Source organism: Diabrotica virgifera, chromosome 3 (genome assembly GCF_917563875.1).
Source record: "Diabrotica virgifera virgifera chromosome 3, PGI_DIABVI_V3a".
NCBI classification, from domain to species: domain Eukaryota; kingdom Metazoa; phylum Arthropoda; class Insecta; order Coleoptera; family Chrysomelidae; genus Diabrotica; species Diabrotica virgifera.
Window position 1 is genome coordinate 43957191 of NC_065445.1, and position 23378 is coordinate 43980568.

The 23378-nt window shown below is 32.8% G+C and overlaps 1 protein-coding gene across 3 annotated transcripts in view; it reads left to right on the forward strand.

Annotated features, from left to right (window-relative positions):
• The window catches only part of LOC114343020 (phospholipid-transporting ATPase VD), a 346327-nt gene that overhangs the window by 5527 nt on the left and 317422 nt on the right, over window positions 1-23378 (forward strand). The gene's annotated exons all lie outside the window — the stretch shown is intronic.

Consider the following 23378-nt stretch of genomic DNA (forward strand, 5'->3'; position numbering starts at 1 on the left):
AAAGCGCAAGTTACCACCATGTCACCTTTGTTCCTTGAGATATCCTCTAACCACTCACCAATTTTCATGCAAATCGATGGAGGTTCAACGAAATCTGAGGTAATAGCTCATAGCCACCTTGAGTGACTCCACTATACATGACATATCCATTTGAGGCATGCTACCTCAATGAATTTCACAACGTCAGGTTCTCCAAAACTTCTATACAACTCAAAGTTGTAATGCCTGTGCCACAAACCTTGTTCTTTTATGCCTCCATATATTCATATTGGGATTTTTCGCTCAAAACATTTGAGTAGTTCTTGGTCATTCTGTGTAAGTGAGCAAGTTTCTGAACCATATGTTAGCAATGGTCTTATTAGTGTTTTGAAGACAGTCAATTTAATTTTTTTTAGGTATTTTTGAGTCATCTGTTCCTAATACTTAGCAGTTTGTTTTTACCAGTTAGTTAAAATTTGCCCTCAAATCATGTCAAAAATATGTAAGGCCTAATTATCAAGAACTAACCCTTTTCTTCTTTCATCTCTATTAGTCTTTTTTTGAAGTTATATTTTTTTATTTTTTGGTCATAGTGTTTTTGGTCAGATGCTATCTCCATTTCAAAGTTTGGCTATTAACATAGCATAGTCATTTGAACTTTATATATCTGTGGTACTAAGGCACTGGTATATGTCAAAAATTATCGATTTTTCGTTTTTAATGCCAATATGTACATTGAGCGATGAAGAATATGATGACAAAACCCAACATGGCTAAACACATCCATGTAACCAGTAGATGATAAAGTTATTTTCCGATATGTCCACTATTACAACAAAACCATAAACTTTTAAACTCATCTGCTGCAAAATCACGTTTTTTGACATATCGGGTTTTGCCTTAGCACCACAGATATATAGTTACACAAAATACAAGTAGTAGACTGGACATCTCAAGAGCATCTCAAGTTTCACAGGACTGACATTTCTTTCTCCCTTTATTTATTTTCCGCACAATATTTTCATGAATTATATTTCTACAGAAGGTACTGTTTTTCCTATTTATGCCCCTTACAATTTTCTGTTTCTCTTTGCTTTTGTAGAAATAAGTAGGTATAACTAAAAAATATAAAATTAATAAATAATAAATATAATTAAAAAAAATAAATTTTACTAAGTTTGGTGCTTACACCAAAATAAAAAAGGACCCAATACCCAACCAAATCACTGGAAAACGAAATATATAAAACACTTCACAACACTTCAAACAATATCTGACAGGTTACCAAATAAGAACATTAATACCACACTACAGCAGGACACCACACTTATACAGAGTTCCAAAAACTCACAAAGAAAATTTACCCTGCAGACCAATTTGCAACAGACTGTCAAAGTTCCTACTAGACATAATATAGCCTCTATCACACAACACATCTTTTATTAAAAACGCACAGCAATTCTTGCAAAAAACTAGAAGAAACAAATTATAATTCCAATAATTTTGTTAGTTAGTTTTGACATCACCATTCTTTTCATCAATGATCATTGGAGAAAACTTTAAAAATAAGAAGAGGCAAACTAGATGAGAGATGATACATTGACAACAAAAACCAAACTGAGTATATCATCTCTGACCCAGCCAAATCTGGGAAATGTAGTGGGTGGGCATCAATTTTTGCCTGTGCAACTTTCACCTTTTACTTTGGTGAATGAGAATTTTGCGAGATAAACCATATTTTTGACGTTTTCTTAAATACTTATACATCAAAATTGCAAAAAACATTGATGCTCTACAAATGGTGAAGTAGATCGACACAGAACATGTAGAGAAATTCAATCATGTTTTGACATTAACATGAAAAAATTTTTACCTCACTTAGGTGTGAAAAAATGCATGAAAACTTCAACTACGTCACTTAGATGAAGCTAAAAAACAAACACATGGTGTGAATAAACACTTAATTAATTCAAATCCTGAACATTAAATTTCATACATTTTTAGTGTTAATCACCATTAGATTTATGCTAACAACCTGAAAACCAACAATAACGACTGGTTTGGGTGTTTCAAGATAAAGCAAAACACACAAAAATCACACAAACTTGCAGTGTTTCCAGGAAATTGATTACTTATTTTGTGTCAAAACCTAGATATGCGACTATTATTCATGGAATATCTATAGAACTTACAGGATATCTTTACATTTCGAAAAGTCAAACATCATTTGCTTTGTCACTAATTTTCAACAGCAGACTAAGCCGTTGAAGGGTGACAGTCATAGCTCACTGGCTAGGTACTAGCTTACCAAGCTGACGGCCCAGGTTTGATCAAAGCATAGACACAACAAACAGTATCCAATTTTAAATGTCTAGGACTAGGTTGTTATATTATTGAACGACTAGACCAATGATAAAATATGACCAACATAAAGAGGTAAAATGTCAAGAACCTTGAAAGTATCTACTATTAAGCGTTTAGTTAGAGGATTTTGAAGTGTGGTTGTATCAGCAAACATTGAAAATACTGTGGAAGGCTAAGCAGGCAAATGAAGCAGTTTTCAACAGAGAACAATTTTCCAGCAGTGGCGGCCCGTGAGGTAGTGCCATAGAGCCATGGCACTACCTTCCTAATTATGCAGAAGCATATTTTTTATTTTTAAAATCTTTTAATGCCTGTTAATTTTTTGTGTGTGTTTCTTTTTATCTTCATAAATTATATAAAATCTGGCAACTGTGCACGTAGTACAATCGCTTCCACTTACAGCAGGAGATTATTCGGCTGGAGAGTCTTGAGCCAAAATTGGTACTGACACGGCTGAAAAGAGAAAGATTTTACGAGCATCCTATATAAGTGACAGAGAAAGAGCTATATTGGACTATTTAGTATACCTTAAATGAGAATCCTGTGCCGTGCACAAGATTTTGAGTTTCTTTAAGTGCTGGCTTGTCGCTTTTGTTAGGTCTATTTTCTGTTAAAGTTTTTTTATTTATAATATTATTATTAAACTTTTAGTGCATCGTGATTGTGGGTGTAGTATAAATAATATTTGGATTATTTCTTAAGTTTAATTTATTAATTGACAATGAATCAGATTAGTATCTTAAAAACTCTTGGTGGTTTTTCTTTACAAATTTCATAAGGTTTTGTGAGCGTTCGAGTTAGCTTAAAGAGGTCACGACGACAAAAAATTCACAAAATATAGGCATATTTAAGGAACTGGTCAATTTTAGCGCCGAATTAGACAACGACTTAAAGGTTCATAATATTTAAAGTTCCAGATCTTTCAAAGGTCTACCGTCTCCTGATATGTAGTTGCTTCTAGTTTATTTATGTCGGAGAAGTTTTCTGCTTACAAGCGTGGGTTCCCCAAATCATTTTTTGATGAAACATGGAGACAATTTTAATTTTTTAAAAAAACTCGGTTTAAAACTGAATTATAAGTACTGTATTAGTGAGGCGAATTAAGTACTACCTCTAGGGCTATTCCGCTATGAGTTTTATTAATTGAGGAAGGTTTAAAAAGCACATTGGAAGAAACTATTAAACTTTTAAGCATTTTAATTACCATTCCTATATCAATATCTGAAGCAGAACGCTGTTTTTCGATGTTAAAACGAATTAAAACATCAGTTAAAAATACAATGAAAGAAGAACGACTTAGGTATGTTATCTGCAGAAAAGCATTTTGTAAATGGTATTGATAATTTTAATAATAAAGTCATTGAAAACTTTGCAACCAAAAAAAAAAACAAGAAGGATATATCGTAAACTTTAAAAGTGGTATTAACACAACTTTGTGCATGTGTGTAAATAATGAAATAGTATTATTTTTATAATTTTGTAAATAGAGACTAAATCGTAATACAAGCTAAGTAATATTAGCAGTAAATAATGGTTGTAAGTTGAGAGTTTTTTATTGTTAATGAATTTAGATAAATTTTGAACAATTTCTTGGCACCTCAGATAAATATACATAAGATATGTAAGGTAAAAGTATCAGCGCCTAATTTTTTAAAATTTTTGTTTTATAACTTTTTGACAATATCGTGAACCCGTCACTAAAAATTTGAATTTGCCGTCCGCATTCTGGCACTACCTTCTTAAAGTGGTACGAGCCACCATTGTTTTCCAGTTGGTGACTGTTGCATTAGGGTATGATTGGGTAGCTTTTGGGGGTTGATTATTATAACAAGTAACAGCAATTAATTAGCAATACAATATATAGCTATGGCACTGCTAGCTTTACCGTAAAGTTACCATACCCTTTGTTTTTTGGAAACGACTCCAGCAATAAATTTGTTTCTTTCCATAATAAATTAGCAATAAAGTATAGTCTTGGTCTGAATTTGGCTCTATAAAATGGATATTCTATCTTTACCGACATTTTATGTTATATAACTTAAAAGAAGGAGTAACTATTAGTTTTTGAGTTTGTAAAGAAGCAACCATCATCATTTCATTTTCAACCATGACCATTTGTGGCAAATGATGTGGCAATTGTAGCGACGAGAGAAAAGATACTGAAAGAGATGACAGAAAGCTTAGTAAATGAAGCGTATAAGCTGGGTCTACAAATAAATCAAAAGAAGAGCAAGGTTATAAAAGTAGGAAGAGAAAGGGGGGGTGGGACAAAGTTCAATGTAAGCACACAATTAGGAGAGTTTCAGTTTGAGGAAATAGATGAATTTGTATATCTAGGAGCTAGGATAACAAACAAGAGTGAAGAAATGAAAGAAATTGATGCCAGATTAAGTAAAGCCAATCGATCTACGGGAGCCATGAATTATTTACCAAGATCAAAGGAGCTGTCAATACGAAATTCAGGATTTACAAGACTGTAATAAGACCAACAGCGATATACGGATGTGAGACATGGATACTCAACCAAACAACAACAGAAACAGTAAGAAGATGGGAAAGGAAAATACTCAGAAGAATATTACGAGGGAAGAGAACAGAGGAAGGGTATATAAGAATGACAAATGATGAAGTTTATAGTATACATACACAAACAACTACAAATAGATAGCATAATAAAATCAAGAAGGTTGCAGTAGCTGGGCCATATAGAAGGAATGAACGATGACAGAGTGGTCAAGAAAATAGCATAGAGAGTACCAGATTATAAAAGAAAGAGAGGAAGACCACGAAAGCGATGGAGAGAGGCGTTAGTAGAAGACCTAAAAGAAAAGGGAATAACAGACTGGAAGCAGTTGACAAATAACAGAAAGTTATGAAAAAGAACAATAAAGCGCTGGGCCTAAAATGGCTGTAAAAAAAGCTACACATATAAAGAATCACAGGAATAACAAAGCCTGCAACGGAAACGTATTTTCCAGGAATTAATTGTTAAAAACGCAGTGTACCATCTGTATATACATACACGCGTTTATGAACGTAAAACGTTGTTATCAATAAATTCAAACGTCTGCATTCTATTATTATTTCCAAAAAATAAATTGCAACACTCGGATTCATTATTATGTTCGTATATTTGTTTTGCGAAATATCTGATAAATATTTGCCTCTATTTATTTTTAAATGATAAATAATTGTAAACAAATGTAAACTGTGAGTTAGTTATTGTACACACCCAATCGCAACACAGAATATTATAATCTCACTTAACTTTACCAGGAAATGCGATTGTCTAAATCAGGACAATCAGGGGTTTCCAACTTACAAGGTACCTATTGAGGGGCAAACTACAAACTTTTGGTCTGGGTGCGGGTCGTCCTTTAATAATAGGCTATTAGGTTTGTGTAAACAAAACAAATCATTATATTGCTTTTAAAATTATTTACTTAAATTAGCCTACTTACATAAAGGAATGAAATTAAAAACAAGCTGAAGAATTCTGTAGTAACATTCCTGTATTCTGATTTCTCATAACTTAAAAAAGTCTTAAAACAAGAATGTGTGTGTACTTTGTACGCACGTAATAAGTTATACTTCTACTACATATTATGTGATTTTTAAGACAATACCAAAAATTTAAAAAAAATAAAAGAATAAAACGCACACAAACACATTGAAAAATGCCACAAAGAAAAAATGATTTCTGAACGATAATAATTGTTGGCAAAAATTTTAAATACGCATTTTCTGAAAAAAAAATTATATAACAAATATACTTACAATCATAACATGCATAAAAAAATAAAACAAGAATGTGTGTGTACTTTGTACGCACGTAAGAAGTTATACTTCTACTACATATTATGTGATTTTTAAGACAATACCAAAAATTTTAAAAAATAAAAGAATAAAACGCACACAAACACATTGAAAAATGCCACAAAGAAAAAATGATTTCTGAACGATAATAATTGTTGGCAAAAATTTTAAATACGCATTTTCTGAAAAAAAAAATTATATAACAAATATACTTACAATCATAACATGCATAAAAAAATAAAAAAATAAAACTTGCATCGGGAATTGAACCCGTGAATTTCGTGGCGGTTTGATTCGTAATCGAAGCGTAGACTCACTCGTCCAATCCCACATTATTTATAATGTGGAAAAATACGGTTTTTAAAAAAAAACTGAACGTTTTACAGTTTGACAGTTGTTTTGAAAATTAAATTATGTAGTTTAAATTTTGTGGAAGAAAATATAAAAATATAACAAAACAGTAAGAAAACCATATATTAGATGAAGATTGGTAGAACTTTTGTTGGTAATCAAATTAAGTATGTAAATCAAAGCATTGCATACCTACTAGATAAATAAATCTACGCCAAAAAATCATAATTTAAAAATAAAAATCGAACCTAATTTGGTATTTCTCTCTAAAATCCGCATTCTTGAGAAAATAAATGTATGTATTTCAACCTAATCCAAATGTATAATTACAATATGATTATAATAAAAACTACTTACCAAATTAGAATGAGTTTTGCTTGTCCAAAATAGTCCAAAAGTCCAAAAATATAGGTATATGAAAACTATTTAAAAAGGCAATATAACTATTAACTAACTTTTGTTTGTTGTTTCTTTTCACACAAATTTTAAAACGCAACAACCATAAATAATCTAACTACAGCTGTGCCACAGCCGCCATATTGAATAATTTTTGACATGTCATTTGAACATCCAATCAGAACAAAGTTATAATGCGCATGCGCCCGGTCGCTAGGTTTTACCATATAAAAATTCACCCTCTATCGCCGGTAAAGAAGTATAACTTCAAAAAGATCTTGCAACTTTTAAAGGGTTTTTACCCATAACTTTTTGTGTCTCACGCATGCATCATGCATGCTATTGTAAGTATGGCCTCTGTCAATTCTTAACCTTAGTCAACATAGATCTAAACAAATTTTAAAATAAACACTAATTTAGCTCGCCACAGGTTTAACAAACAATTTTTTTTTCAATATTGGAATGTTTCTTACAAACAATTCCACATAATAGACGGTATCTACTTATTATAAAATTGGAACATGGAAGGCCAAGGGAGTTCATCTTTGACTCGAAATTCAGAAAATATTTTTTTTTTTCGTAAAATATAGGGATTTTTTTTATTACAAAATATGAGGGTATCTAGAATGATATTAAAGTCAAATAAAAAAATAATGAGTTTAAAATTGGAAATATTTTTGTAACTTTTATAAATATTAATTAAGACATATGAGAATATTAATTAAGAATATAAGAAGTACGTGAAAGATTTCGATTACTTACAAGTAAACATATCAAAAGCTAAATTTATGGTCTTCAGCAAAAATAAAATTAGAGACGCCCAATTGCTTATCAAGAATACACCAGTGGACCGAGTAAAACAATATACCTATATTGGAACAATAGTAAACGAACAATAGGATCACCCACAAGAAGTAAAATGTATAATAGAGAAGGCTAGGAGTGCATTCAATAACCTGGCCAAATTCTTTAAAAGCCACAACCTTAATCTGGAGATAAAAGTAAGGCTCCTACGATGTTATATCTTCTCAATATACGGAGTTGAATCCTGGACACTCACTGAAGCGATGGAGAAAAAACTTTAAGCCTTCGAGATGTGGCCATACAGGCGAATCCTAAGGATATCATGGACGGACAAGATAATCAACGAGACCGTATTACGAAGAATGGGGAAAGAAAGAGGAGTGATGTGTACCATTAAAAGGAGAAAGTTAGGATATCTCGGACACATAATGAGAAATGCCACTAAATACAGATTACTGAAGGTAATCCTCCAAGGCAAAGTATTCGGAAAGCAAAGAATTGGGATAATAAGAATATCATGGTTCAAGAACCTGAGGAAATGGTTCTCCACAACAACAACTAATCTATTTAAAGCATCAGTTAATAAAATAATTATAGCCAGAATGATCTCCAATATTCGAAACGGATAGGTACCAAAAGAAGAAGAATTAAAGCATTATAAGAGACTTGGACGACCTGGACTCCCACACTTGTCCTGGCAATTCAAATTTTTTTGTCGATCGCTTCCCCTTTTTAAAATAGGAGTCCAATGTTACTTTCATACATTAAATCGGTCATAAAAGTTTAATTTCGACCTACTTTCACATTCAAAATTAAATTTCTGAGAAGCGCCGATACCGAAATCATTACAGCACAGCTGCAGTGAAGTTTATTTTAAAGTTTGAAAAGTTTCGATTGAGACAAATCATCTGGTTTAATTCCCGTCTATTAATTGTGTCTTGTACTTGGTACTGTTAACTACTTACGTCGTGCATCGTGAAGTCGATTTGACCTAAAACTTTATTTTGCATTGTTAAATTCGTGTTGTGTGACTATTACTAATGAGCGACGGAACAGATTCTAGTTTAAATGCTTGCCATGAGCTGAACGGTGCTTTTTCAGGTATGGACTTGACTGTTTTGCTACTACATATATCTTGTAATATAATGCTATTTTTTTATTAATGTATATGCCCCAATAGAGGACAAGGAAGACGAAGATAAAGACGAATTCTATGATGAATTAGAAAGAGCATATGACAGTTGTCCCAGAAGTGACATTAAAATAGTAATCGGTGATCTAAACGCAAAAATCGGAGGTCGGAAATATAGTCTCCATAATAATACCAATTCGAATGGACACCGAGCAGTCACCTTCGCAGCCGTAAATAACATGATCGTAGGAAGCACATGTTTTCTACACAAACAAATACATATGGGAACTTGGACCTCGCCCGATGGATTAACGAACAACCAAATTGATCATGTGATCATACTCGTAGATGCTAGACACTTCTCAAACTTGATGGATGTCCGGACCTATCGAGGCGCCAATATTGATTCAGATCACTTTCTAGTTGGCACAAGAATTCCAGCTAGAATCTCAAACGCGAAGAGGGAGAGAAGTACCAAAACAACGCGCCTTAATATTGAACTCCTCAAAAATCCGCGAACGGTAGAAAGGTTTCAAAACTATATCGAAACTAACTGCATAATTAATGAGAATCAGCGAACAATGGGAAATGTGTAAAAGCAATATTAAATACGCAGCAAATAATATTCTAGGGCCAGAAAAACCACCATCACGCAATGACTGGTCTGATGCTGAGTGTGAGGACGTTACAAGAAGAAAAAACGATGCATATAAACAGATGTAGCAAAGAAGAACCCGAGAAAAACAACAAAAATATAAAGACCTTAGAAGAGAAAAGAAGTGCATTCATAGAAGAAAAAAGAGATTTTATGAAAATAGAATACTGGAAGAACTTGAGGCATTAAAACAGAAAAAGCAAACAACAAAATTCTATAAAACTCTGAATAATGCAAGAAAGGAATTCAAACCAATGCTAAGACTATGTAAAGATAAAGAGGGGCACATACTCAATACAAAAGAAGAAATATTGAAAAGGTGGGTGGCGCAGTATAAAGAACTGCTTACCATCGAAGTAGAAGATCCAAATCAACCACCCCCAGGAGCAACCAATAATACACCATTAGAGCCTCCATCAATTCAAGAACTACGAGATGCAATAAAACACCTAAAAAATAATAAATCTCCAGGAAGTGAATGGTATGTCCTCGGAACTTATTAAATATGGAGGCGCTACTCTGACTAATCAAATATATAAAATAATACTGAGGGCCTGGAATGAGGAACAACTCCCGGAAGAGTGGTGTGTTGGAATCATTTGCCCGCTACACAAAAAGGGGGATCAATTTGAATGTAGAAACTAACCCTCCTTAATACAGCTTACAAAATATTTTCGAGTATCTTATATGGTCGCCTAAGTGCACATTCAGAGGAGCTTCTTGGAGAATATCAAAGTGGTTTTAGGCCTGGTCGATCAACAACAGACCAGATATTTGTGCTAAGGCAAATACTGGAAAAAACCAATGAATTCCATATCGACACATACCATCTTTTCGTAGATTTTAAATCGGCCTATGATAGTGTCCTAAGTAATAAATTGTATGAAGCCATGGATGAATTCCACATCTCTGATAAACTGATACGATTGGTTAAGGCTACAATGACAAAGTCGTTTGCAAAGTCGAAATACAGGGCGAACAATCACAGGCGTTTGAAACGAATGTTGGGCTGAGACAGGGAGACGCGCTGACGTGTCTCATCTTCAACATAGCTCTGGAAAAGGCGGTCAGAGATGCCCGAATAGACAACAGAGGAAACATTTTTAATAAATCATCCCAAATTTTGGCATATGCAGATGACGTGGACCTAGTTGCCCGCACAACACGCAAACTAGAAGAAATGTATACCACCTTATCAAATGACTCAAACAATATGGGCCTGAAAGTAAACGAGGAGAAAACTAAGATGATGGCATCAACACCCAACAGTAGAGCCAGAAACATCGGTCAATAATTCACTGTTGATAACTCTACCTTTGAAGTGGTGGACAAATTCACATACTTAGGCTCCTTGATCACCAAGGAGAACGTCATGACAGAAGAAATCAAGCGAAAGATAATCCTAACGAACAAATGCTATTTTGAACTGAGCAAACATATGAGAAGCAGAAATTTAAGCCAAAAAACAAAAATAACCATATACAAAACCCTTATACAACCAGTGTTGACATATGGATCGGAGACATGGACCATCTCCAAGGCAGAAGAAAACCTTCTGCTTATATTTGAACGAAGGATCCTGAGAGAAATATTCGGTGGCATCTGTGAAAATGGTATTTGGAGGAGGAGGTACAACTACGAGGTATACCACAGATATAAACATATATTTGGTGGTAAAGACGTAGTATCTCTTATAAGAATAGGAAGACTAAGATGGGCAGGACATCTAGCAAGATCACAGCATAACAACCCTCCTTGAAGAATCCTTCTGTCACTACCTGTGGGAAGTAGAAATAGGGGTAGGCCAAAACTTAGATGGAAGTATGGTGTAGATGAGGATGGGAGATAAATAGGCGCAGCAAACTGCCAACGGTTGGCAATGGATACGACTGACTGGCGTAATAGACTTGGGAAGGTCGAGGCTCTTTCATAGGGCTGTAGCACCATTGATGATGATGATAATGCTATTTTAGAATGTTATAGTATAGTATATGTATAGTCTTATCAGTCCAGGTAGTATATAAGCGTTTTATTAGATGGAAGTACTTTGTTCTAGAACTTCAGCATGATTTTGATTGTAGCTAATCCTTATAAATTATTTTCTTCAGTTTTTCTTCCAATTATTTATGTAGTACCTGTAGGAACTGTTAGCTACACCCACGTAGCTTTCATCTCTGTCTTGATTTCCGTTTCATTATTTTGTTACGTTAGTGAGTCAGTGACCCCGAGCTAATTTTTTAAATCGGACCTAACAAAAACAACAATTGCCTACTTGCTTTCTGGTATTGGGTCTACAGTCGGAACCCTAAATACACGGCGTTGGACAGAACGAGTTTTACCAGTAGATTTCTCTAGATTGAACCTGCATGTTCTACCTTTTACCCATTAAGTACCAACTTTTTTATTTTATGATTTGTATTGAAACATATGGATGTGCATTATAACTTACATAAACATGATTCAAAGAGAGTTTAAAGAAAAACACAATATAACTGTTAACTATATCCCCAGTTGTGAATCATGGTTCATACAATTTATTTTTTATGCCATTGCACAGAAAATTCAATATGAAGCTCGACTTCGCACTTTCTACAAGTAAGACAACCATTTTAGTTGGGAAGAAAGTCGTTAGAGTGTAGTGTTGTTTTGTATTCAGGCTACAAACATTTTGTTCAACATTATGTTATAAAAATATAAGTGTAGCGATACGCTTCATTTATTATTTTTTTAATTAATAATTTTAAATATTAACTTTCTTTTCTAAACGAAAATAATATGGATCATTTAAAATTCACATGTGTTTCGCTCCTAAAATACAAAACCAGATTGTATAAAATTAATGTATTTTTCTGATAATTCCCCATTAAATAGTTACCTTATCAGACCTTAATAAATCAGTTTTGAAACCACAGACATGTATTTTCAGTTCAGTCGATTCACAACCTCCCGTTGGTAGTCACACCCCAGCGGGAGTAGGGATAGGTCAACAACACACCCTTACGAGATATAAACGAAGCACGCTTGTTTACCCAAAATAAATAAATATATTACTGTTCGTTGTTTTACACTTATTTTAATTTAAGTTAATTGTTTCCGTTAACCACTAACGGAACATAAGTGTTCCTGTAAAGCGATGCTTAAATAAAAATGGTCAACATAAATTTTAGCACATCAGATATGTCCTGCTTTAACGGTATATACCTACATATTTAATTAAGAAAAAGCCAGCCGCCGGACTATAGCTTAAAGCAAAACTACAAAATCCTACAAATCTGATCCGTTTCACTATATTGGTTACTTGGAGTATATAACTCGTGGTTCAACTCGAGCATAAGTATCACCTCTTTAAAAAGAAAACTTTTGGGACACCCTGTATAAAATTTTAGTGTCATTAGCGACAACCTTATGCAAAATGATTAAATATAGTACACATGTGACGTCCAAATTACACAGTAAAGATTCCAGAAATATACAATAATTGTGATAACTAATTAACCTTTATTAACTATTGATAAAAATAATCATTTTCGAGATAAGTGAACTTGGCTAGTTGGAAATATGTAATGACGCATGCCGGAACGAATATTGGTATTATTTAAAATATTATTTAAACTGCATAAATAAAATTAAAACTAAATTAAATAAAAAAATATAAAATTTTTTTTTAAGAAACGCTTTTCTTTAGTAATGAGTGACTAAAATTAAAATTAATATAAAAAAAAACAACTAAAAAGCAAAAAACAAAAAAATATCAAACTCAAAGGACTATTCGAAAAAACGTTCGTTAAAAAAATGAAAAAATCTAACACATTCGTCAAAGAAAAGCGTGGAGCGCGTCTTCATCGAATGAAGGGTTTGAGGATAGCGCCCCCCCCCCACGCTTTTCTTTAACGAATGGTACCTATCTAATGTACTTTACAGAATTGAAATTGGACTATTTAAGTGGCCTCAGGAATATTTTAAAATTATAAACAATTTTTTGGCTTATAAACAAATAGAATATCTCGGGAAATATTAAATTAAATTAAATCATGAAAAAGGTATTAAAAAAAAAGCGGCAGGACGCTTCTTGTAAAAGCAAAAACGTTTAATTGTAATGACTGGTTCCTGAGATACAACCGGTCAAAGTTGACCGGCATTTACGGCAAAGATATAAACAATAGGATCATAATTTTCGAAACATCACCTTTTTATTTATCGATAGTAATATCGATACTTTTTATTATAATAATATATGTTACAAGTATTTTAAAGATATGAAGATAGGTGTGGAGAAAGATCACAAAAATCAAAAGGTGATGTTTTGAAAATTATGATGCTATTGTTTATATCTTTGCCGTAAATGCCGGTCAACTTTGACCGGTTGTATCTCAGGAACCACTCATCACAATAATTAAACGTTTTTCCATTACAAGAAGCGTCCTGCCGCTTTTTTTTAATACCCTTTTCATGATTTAATTTAATTTAATATTTCCCGAGATATTCTATTTGTTTATAAGCCAAAATATTGTTTATAATTTTAAAATATTCCTGAGGCCATTTAAATAGTCCAATTTCAATTCTGTAAAGTACATTAGATAGGTACATTGTCTTTTTATAACAGGAAGAAGAAGCAAATTAGCTATGAAAACAAAATTAAGACTGATAAATAGCATTATACTGCCAATAATTACATACGCATCTCTTGCATGGGGTCACATAAGTCAAAGTAACAAAAAGAAGATACAAGCGGCACACAACAACTGCCTCAGAGAAGCTGCAAACGTGCCCAGATACGTCGCCGAACGGTTCTTATTTAGAGACCTAAAACAAATAAGAGTACTGGATATTATGGAGGAAAAAGCCAGAACAAAATTTGCTGAGCTAGAAGACCACCCAAACCGGATCTTGCAAGAGATATTAAGGTATGATGTGTACCATAGATGGAAACATAGGAGACCCAAACAACAAATATTAGTAAATATATAATAAAGGCTAGATAATCGTAGCTCTATCAAAAGAAGACAACTTGCTCACCTTTGGCATCTCATTATATTTATTAATGTTGATTTTTATAATTTTCAGACATCCCTCAAAAAAATATACAAAAAACTTCAAATCGGCTTCAGCCACTAAAAAAATCAATAAAATATTAACAATAGGCGAAAGCCACAAAAAAAAATATTAGTAACAAAACCCAAAAAAGGGCATGAGGGGCCCACATTCTCGAGCGCCGAGTCGCCGAACTGGACAGAGCCCAGAGCGGGGACTCGGCGCCCGAGCAAGCAAAACAGATCGAAGATAAGTCACTAGAGATAGCGGGAATAGAGCGCCTCACGCTGGCCTGCATTGATCGGGGTAGGATTTCATATGGGAGTCCGTGTACCCAAGACTCCCATATGATAAGCACTTTGCTGATTGAGAGCCTCTATAGCGCATCAGAGTGCTATCGGGGGGTAAGTGGATGGTCTGGAGCATTGAAGCGGGGTGGAGTGATTCCTGCTTACGGGAGTTAATCCTCCTCGCCCCAATGAATTGTATCACCCGAATGTCATTCTCTAGGGGTGAGCAAGTCTCTCAGGCTGGGTTAAATCACTATGCTTGCTTGCTTGCTTGTCTTTTTATATAAAAATCATAGATGTTCTTATGTATCATAATTATTGTGGTTATTATAGCGACCGTAAATTTTTAATTAACAATTCAATTGTTGCTAAACTATTTATTCAATTTTCATCGGCGTCGGGAATTATAATCTATACGAAAAGAGCTTTTATATTACCAAGTTATTTAATTATTGATAAACAATTACTTATCTAAAATTTTAGTTGAAAATTAAAGATTTTGTTGGAAAAACCCGCATTTTCCGGGGAAAATTTTCATCAAAGTAAATCGGGAAAAACACCTCTCTATGCATAATTTAATTACGGTGAATTTTTATTTGGGTGTTTTTGGTGTAAAGTTAAAATCTTTGGAGTTATAGAGCAAAAATTGAAAAAACACGATTTTCGGGCGCCATTTTGTATATAAAAAAGTAGCACACTATCTGCGGACTTTGCATACCTATATTATTAATATATACCTACAGTCATAAGATTGGATTCCAGCAATAAAATTGCTGGTAAATAACTTTTCCCAAAAATGGCCTATTCTCCGATAAAATCTGCCCAAACTATATTGCTGTATATTTTAGTAAATAATACAAGTCCAAAATTCGAGATCGGTGTTGAAAATTATTGTTTGATTTATAAAGTGAATCATTTTGACCTTTTATAATTTTTCTCTATTTTACGGATTTCTGAATTGGTTTATTTCTACATGGAAATTGGATTATTGGATCTGAAAAAGTTACACTTCCTGCAATTTTTTTATTTCGTAGATCGTCGATCGTCGTTACTTTTAATTAATACGAACGGTTTTAATATTTTTATAACCAAAAGAACTAGTAGTTAGTTACTGGTAACAGTAATTAACGAGATCCGTGTAGCGATGTCGCAATGCTACAACAGACCGACTCAGGATAAATTTAAACTTTGTGCTGAAACTCAACTTAATCAAATAATTTCGCTATATTTGAGAGGATAGGAGCAAAATTTCGGCTCCAATGCTATTTAAATACATGAATTTTTTTCGATTCCTGAAAAAACTAATAAGTACATAATAGTATCTTTGAAGAATTTAAACGCATAATGAAAGATTACGTTATTACCGAGAGCAGAAAGTTCCTGAAAACTTCTATAATGTTTATTTTATTTTTATTAAGTTACAGGGGCGAAAAGGAAGAGAAAATTTAGTGTGATTTTTAATTTCAAGTATCTCATTTCAAAGAAACTTTTTGTTTATTCTAAGGGACTTTCGACCCACAGTAATAATGTAAACCTTCATTCTGCGTTTAAAATATTCAAAAATTTTTATTAGATTTTTCAGGATTCGAAAAAAATGAACACCATTGTCGTAATGATATTTTCCAAATCGAAGATTCGCTATCTTTGTCATACAATGCACTTAGTCAAACAAAATGTGGTGACAAGATACTGACAAACAAGGCTACTAAATATTTGACATGGTATCAGGAATATTTTGAGTTATTTATTAAATAAAATTAATAATGTAGGTATTTGATAAATAATTGATTTAATCCATGGAATTAATAAAAAGTTTTTTATTGTTTATTATTTATGGAAGAACCAAGCAGAGAATACAACAGGATATATTCTGTTATCCAAGTACTTTTTTGTTAAAGATTTGCCCAAGATTTATCTAAACGTTCCATAGTAATAATATATTATTAAGTAAAAAAATAACTTTTTCTCTTTTCTCGAGTATTAGTTTTTATTGTATAGTATACAGTGCTAGTCAAAAGTCCGTACCCCCCTCTTATCGTTTGAACGGTTATACGTACAAAAGTGAAATTTGGAGGGAGGAAATAAACGGACATAAGCTCCTTAACTAGTCATGACAGGTGACGTAATAGTGACAGATGACGTTACAGAGCCACTGTGACCGATAATTTTAAATGGGACCTTATGGCAAGTGATACCTCGTTTGAAAGGTATTTAAAATACCTATTCAGCGATACTAATTTTTTTGGGTGTAGGTGGATTTTTATTTTGGTGAATAAATTAAATAAATATAATATTGTAGTTTCTCATTTAATTAACAAAAATTCAAATGTCCGCCTATGGTTTCTTTGTCAAAAAATTTGACGTTTTTCAATTTTCTAGTAGTTTTTACGTAAACTTCAACCCTTTTGACAAGTAATCATAGGCAGAATTTTGAATTTTTATTAATTAAATGCGAAACTACAATTTTATATTTATTTCATTTTTTCATCAAAATTAGCTTAAACTCAAACAAAATTAGTATAAATGAATAGGTATTTTCAATACCTTTCAAACGAGCTATCACTTGCCATAAGGTCCCATTTAAAATTATCTGTCACAGTGGCGCTGTAAAGTCATCTGTCACTATTACGTCATCTGTCATGACTAATTAAGAAGCTTACGTCCGTTTATTTCCTCCCTCCAAATTTCACTATTATAGGTATAACCGTTCAAAAGATACGAGGGGGGGTACGGACTTTTGACTAGCACTGTATAAATTATTGTAATCACTGAATAGAAAGATAGTGAAAAAAAATAATCATATTAATTAACTGAATTAATAATTTAAGCGATTAAACAAGTAACGGTTATCCAAGAGCATTCAAAAACCACCACAAGTTACTGATGACAATGTCATTGTCAACTAACCTCCATACCAGTGAGAATTTTACTACGCGTAATTTGCCGGTCACTATTGCATTGTTTAAATAGACAGAATTTGATATTCCTTAGGACGCTCGAATAATCTCTTCTTCTTCTTTTGGTTCTCTCTTCTAGGATTTTAGGATCTCTTTTGGTTCAAATCTCAGTTGGCCAGTGACTTCCTGTCTTACGTAACTTAGCACATTGCAGTGGCATGGTATGTGTATGGCAGTCTCTTCTTCCTTTCGCACTTTCTGCATCGTGGTTCATTCACCGTACGCAGTTTGTATAGGTGGTTTCTTAAACGGCAATGTCATTTCACAATTTCAGTGACCGTTTTGATCTCTCGTTTATTGAGGTTCATCAAATTGTTTCAGAGTTTTTTATCAATATTCTTAAATATTTTTTAGTTTGGATTTGCTCTTGAGTGGCTCTCCACTTCTTTTGATGATTCCTTATCAACCACTTCTGAACTCTGAACCTAGTTTTCTTAGCATTTTTAGTGGTGCTACATAAAGGCTCTGGGCCTTCAAAAGTTTCTTTCGAGTCTTGTTTTGCCAACATATCTGCTCGTTCATTCCCATACACACCTTCATGACCCGGCATCCATATTTAAGACACTTTATTGCCTTTTGTCAGGTTCTTGAGGGGTAACGCTCCATTTTTATTAACCCTAAACTGTCAGCTCTCAAACTGTTTTTGTTTTGTTGTCAACGATGTAACATACTGTTGTTATTGACACTATTGACACTTAACTGTTATTGCTGCCTTGTAATGCCGGCAAATCCAAATATTTCGTGAATTTTATGACACCTTATACAGGGTGTTAGTAAATAAGTATGACAAACTTTAAGGGGTAATTCTACATGAAAAAATAATGACAGTTTGCTTGATAAACGTATGTCTGCAAATGCTTTGTTTCCGAGATACGGGGTGTTGAAATTTTTATTTCAAACTGCCAATTTATTTATTGTGCTAAGACTGGTTGAGCTACGAAAATGAAATTTGGTGAGTTTTAAGAGGTTGTTATTGCGCATTTTTGACATACAACTACGAATTTTGTTATCATTGGCGCGCATACGGGTAATCGTCTAAATTTTTTTAAAGAAAAAAATAATACACCACTGGGATATGTCAAATTAAAAATCATTTTTAGATTCAACGATTAATTTATGTTAAAAAAACCTTTCTAGTCTTTTTTTAATATGGTGCACCGTTTTTATGCAAAAAAAAACATCTTGGCGCGTATTTTTCATTTCTTAATACATTATTAAGAACTATCCAATACAATAATCCTAAACTAGAACAAAAAAATAACACTAATACTAAATAACTAACACTAATACTAAATAACAGAAAATAGCACTAATATGATTTTAACTAGCTGTAAATCTACAAGAAATGTTCAAAATGACCTGCTTTAGAGATGACAGAAGAATTTTATATTCATCATTGGCGCGGGTACGGGTAATGGCCTGAATTTGTTTAAAGAAAAAATAGTACTCCACTCAGATCTTTCAAATTAAAAATCATTTTTGAATTCCTCGTTCAATTTACGACAATTCTTAACGTTTACAAAGTATTTGAAGTAAGTTTCTATGCGTATGGAAACTACCTCGAATACTTTGTAAGCGTTAATGTGTTTTATTTTTTTCTATTAAAACGGCACCTCATATGAAAAAAGGCAGGATATATTTTTTGTCACAAATGATACGAGGAATTCCAAAATGATTTTTAGTTTGACATATCTCAGTGGCGTACTATTTTTTCTTATAAAAAATTAGACCATTACCCGTACGCGCGCCAATGATGAATATTACATTCTTCTGTCACCAGTGAAGGAGGTTATTTTGAACATTTGTTATAGCTTTACACCTAGTTAAAATCTTATTACTAATATTTTCTGTTTTTGTTCAAGTTTATTATTATTATATTTAGTCCGTTCTTTAACGGTAAAATATTGCAAAACCTCCAAATTTTAAAGAACCGCTTGGATTGACATGAAATTTGGCATACACATAGCTAACAAGTCAAAGAAAAAAAGTGATATTGTGCCGATATGTGCTTTTGCCCTGGGGGTGGTTTTCATCCCCTCTTGGGGGTGAAAAAAGATTCGTCCAAAGAAAGTCAGGAAATGGATAAACTGGCTAATTTTAAGTAACTTTTGTTCTATAGAGTTTTTTTCACTAAGTCAATACTTTTCGAGTTATTTGTCAGTGAATATGTTCATTTTTTCAACAAAATAATCACGCTTTTATACAGTTTTTAAAAAATTTTAAAAAATGGTGTATACATCACGTCTCTACACCTAGTAGAAGCAGAGTTATAGCTAATGAAAAATAGGTTGATATTCGTCAAATTCCAAATGGAATACTTTAACGTGAAATAACCAAAAATGAAGCACATTTCGGGGAAAACTCATTACAACTTATTTAAAGCGTTTAAAAAAGCTTCATTTTTGTTTTATAAAAAAAATTTCTAGCATCAAAATTAAACAAGTTACGCTCAAAATAAAGTTAGTCCCTTTTGGTTTTGGTAAAAAAATCGAGAAAATCACCCCCTAATTAGTATCTTAAATGAACTTAATCGTTACTACTTCACAAGTTTCTTGACTCGTGTATATATTGTTTATATGATCTGTAAGTTTCATCGGTTCAAAGTCCTTATTATTGAAAGGGCTCTAGTTAAAAGGGGTTGAACGAGTCACTGATCATGAATGTATGCAAATTTAGAAACACCAAATCTTAATCAATTTTTGTCTAATAGAAAAACAAAAAAATACATGATATTCAGAAAAGCAAATCTGACTTTTTTTGTTTTTCGAGATTTTTGGTACCTACACTCTAACAATTTTTAAGATATTTTGAAAAAAAGCATATTTTTCAAAATTTAAATTTTTAAAAATTTTACTTTGAAACCAATTTTTTTCAAAAATAAGCACTTTAATCGATGAAACTTACAGATCATATAAACCCAAGATAAGTAAAATTATTTGTGGAGCGGTAACGATTAATTTCATTTAAGTTGCTAATTAGGGGGTGGTCTTCCCGATTTTTTTTTTGTAAAAACAAAAGGGACCAACTTTATGTTGAGTGTAACTTGCTTAAATTTAATGCTAGAAACTTTTTGTAACAACAGAAATAAAGCTTTTTTTAAACACTTTAAAAAAGTTTTAATGGGTTTTCCCCAAAAAGTGCTAAATTTTTTGGACATTTCACGTCGAAATATTCTATTTGAAATTTGGTGTCGAAATATTCTATTTGAAATTTGGTGAATATGAATCTATTTTTCATTGGCTATAACTCTGGTTCTACGAGATCCAGAGACCTAACGCGTACACCATTTTTTTTTACTTTTTTATAGGCTATATTTTTGCTAAGAACGTTTTTTTCGACAAAATACTTACTTTTTGAGTTATTTGCGAAAAACCGTCTAAAAATGTGGTTATTTTGTTGAAAAATGAACATATTCACTCGCAAATACATCGAAAAGTGTTGACTTGGCGAAAAAGCTCTATAGAACAAAAGTTACTTAAAATTAGTCAGTTTACCCATTTCCGGACTTATTTTGGACATATATTTTTTCACCCCCAAGAGGGGGTGAAAGTCACCCCGAGGGCAAAAGCACACATCGGCACAATATCACTTTTTTTCTTTGACATGTAAGCTATACGTATGCCAAATTAAATGTCAATCCAAGCGGTTCTTTAAAATTTAGAGCAAAAACCGTGAAAGAATGGACTAATTGGATAGTTCTTGATAATGTATTAAGAAATGAAAAATACGCGCCAAAACGTTTTATTTTTTTGCATAAAAAGGGTGTACCATATGAAAATAAGACAAGAGAGTTTTTTATCGCATATTAAACGTGGAATGTAAAAATGATTTCTTATTTGACGTATCTCAGTGGCGTACTATTTTTTTTCTTTAAAAAAATTCAAACCGGTACCCGTAGGCGCGCCACGGATGAATACAAAATTCTTAATTGTCAAAAAATGCGCAATAACTACCTCTTAAAACCCACCAAATTTCATTTTCATAGCTCAACCTGTCTTAGAGCAATACATACATTGGCAGTTTGTAAGAAAAATTTCAACACCCCGCATCTAGGAAACGAAGCATTTGCGGACATATGTTTATAAAGCAAACTGTGATTATTTTTTCATGTAGAATACCTCTTAAAGTTTGTCATACTTATTTACTAACACCCTGCATAATACATCCATGGATCTGTGGTATTCATTATGATTAAAAAAACTGATTTATTCTTATTTTTATCTAGAACAGATAGTAAATACCAAATACCACGGAAGTAGGCTAAAAATTGCAAAAAGATTTGCTCACAGTCATATTTTTATGCAACTGCGGCGCTCAAGTTAGGAATTCCATTTAGTGAACGCAGATAATAATTGATCAAACCTCTTAGAACTTATCTAAACTATTTACCATATTTTTATCAACATTTGACGGTTTTTTACGGAAACCCACTTTACGATGCTTCCTTTCTCGTTTAAAATTTACAACAAAAATATCTCACGTATTAGACCAGGGCATTTAGGAAAAAATAAATCGATGTTTAAACACAGCACCTAGAGACGTCCAACCAGTGGCGGCTGGTAAGGGTCGGCAGTACCGACCCACACATTTATGGACACATTATAGATTTTTTTAAATATTTAATTTAATCAGAATTGATGATATTGGTTTCTGTGAAATAAAAAAATATTTATGAGATAATACAGACTAAATTTTATTCATTATTTTTAAAAGAATTCGATCGATCCCATACGTTAAGTGATACCTGTGCGCTGTGCGTAAGAGACTTTTCAAAAATGATCCTATAGCCATGCACCCGATTGCGATTGTGTGTTTTCGGCAAGCCGTCCCCAGATTGAAGATTTGCTTGTAATAAGAATATTAGCCGATAGGCAACCAATTATACATTTCCCGTATCTATTTGAATGGCAAGTACGGCAGAAATCAATCTGTCGAGCGGTGATCTGCAAACGGTAGCAAGGCACGTACCTAGCCACGTACCTTGCTATCGCGTCTGGGATAAAATTATGAAATAGGTAAGTAGGTCGTTTTACGTAGGTAATTTTTTAAGTTGTTAGGAATTACCATTTAGCTGACAGGATGAATCGTAGGATTCGATACATCAAGTTAATTATAGAGAACAAATAAAATTGTTTAACAAATTTTCTAATTTACTTTCTGACTCGAAGACATTTAGCGGCGTACCTAAAACAGCACAGAATGAAAGAATCAATTAGTAGTTACATTTTGATCCTTTTCGGTAGAAGTAGACGAAACTACTGATAGAGGTATTTAACATGTCATTCACAAGTATCAATTGTTCTTCGATACGCGTTACGTCTAATATTTATGAGAGGTTTCTAGGTTTTCAGACGTGAGTAGAAGCCATAAGACAGAATATATTTTTGGCGTTTTAAAGGACATATTAAAATTTTTTGATATCAAAAATAAATTGGTAAGGCAAATTTATGACGGCGCTGCCTTGATGTCCGGTGAATTGTATGATCTCCAGGCAAAAGTTAAAACTATTGCACCAGGCAAAACTATTATGTATTTACTTACTGTTATAAGTCATTGACCTCTTTGACGATTCAAAATTTAAAAGTTACGCCAAAGAATTTTCA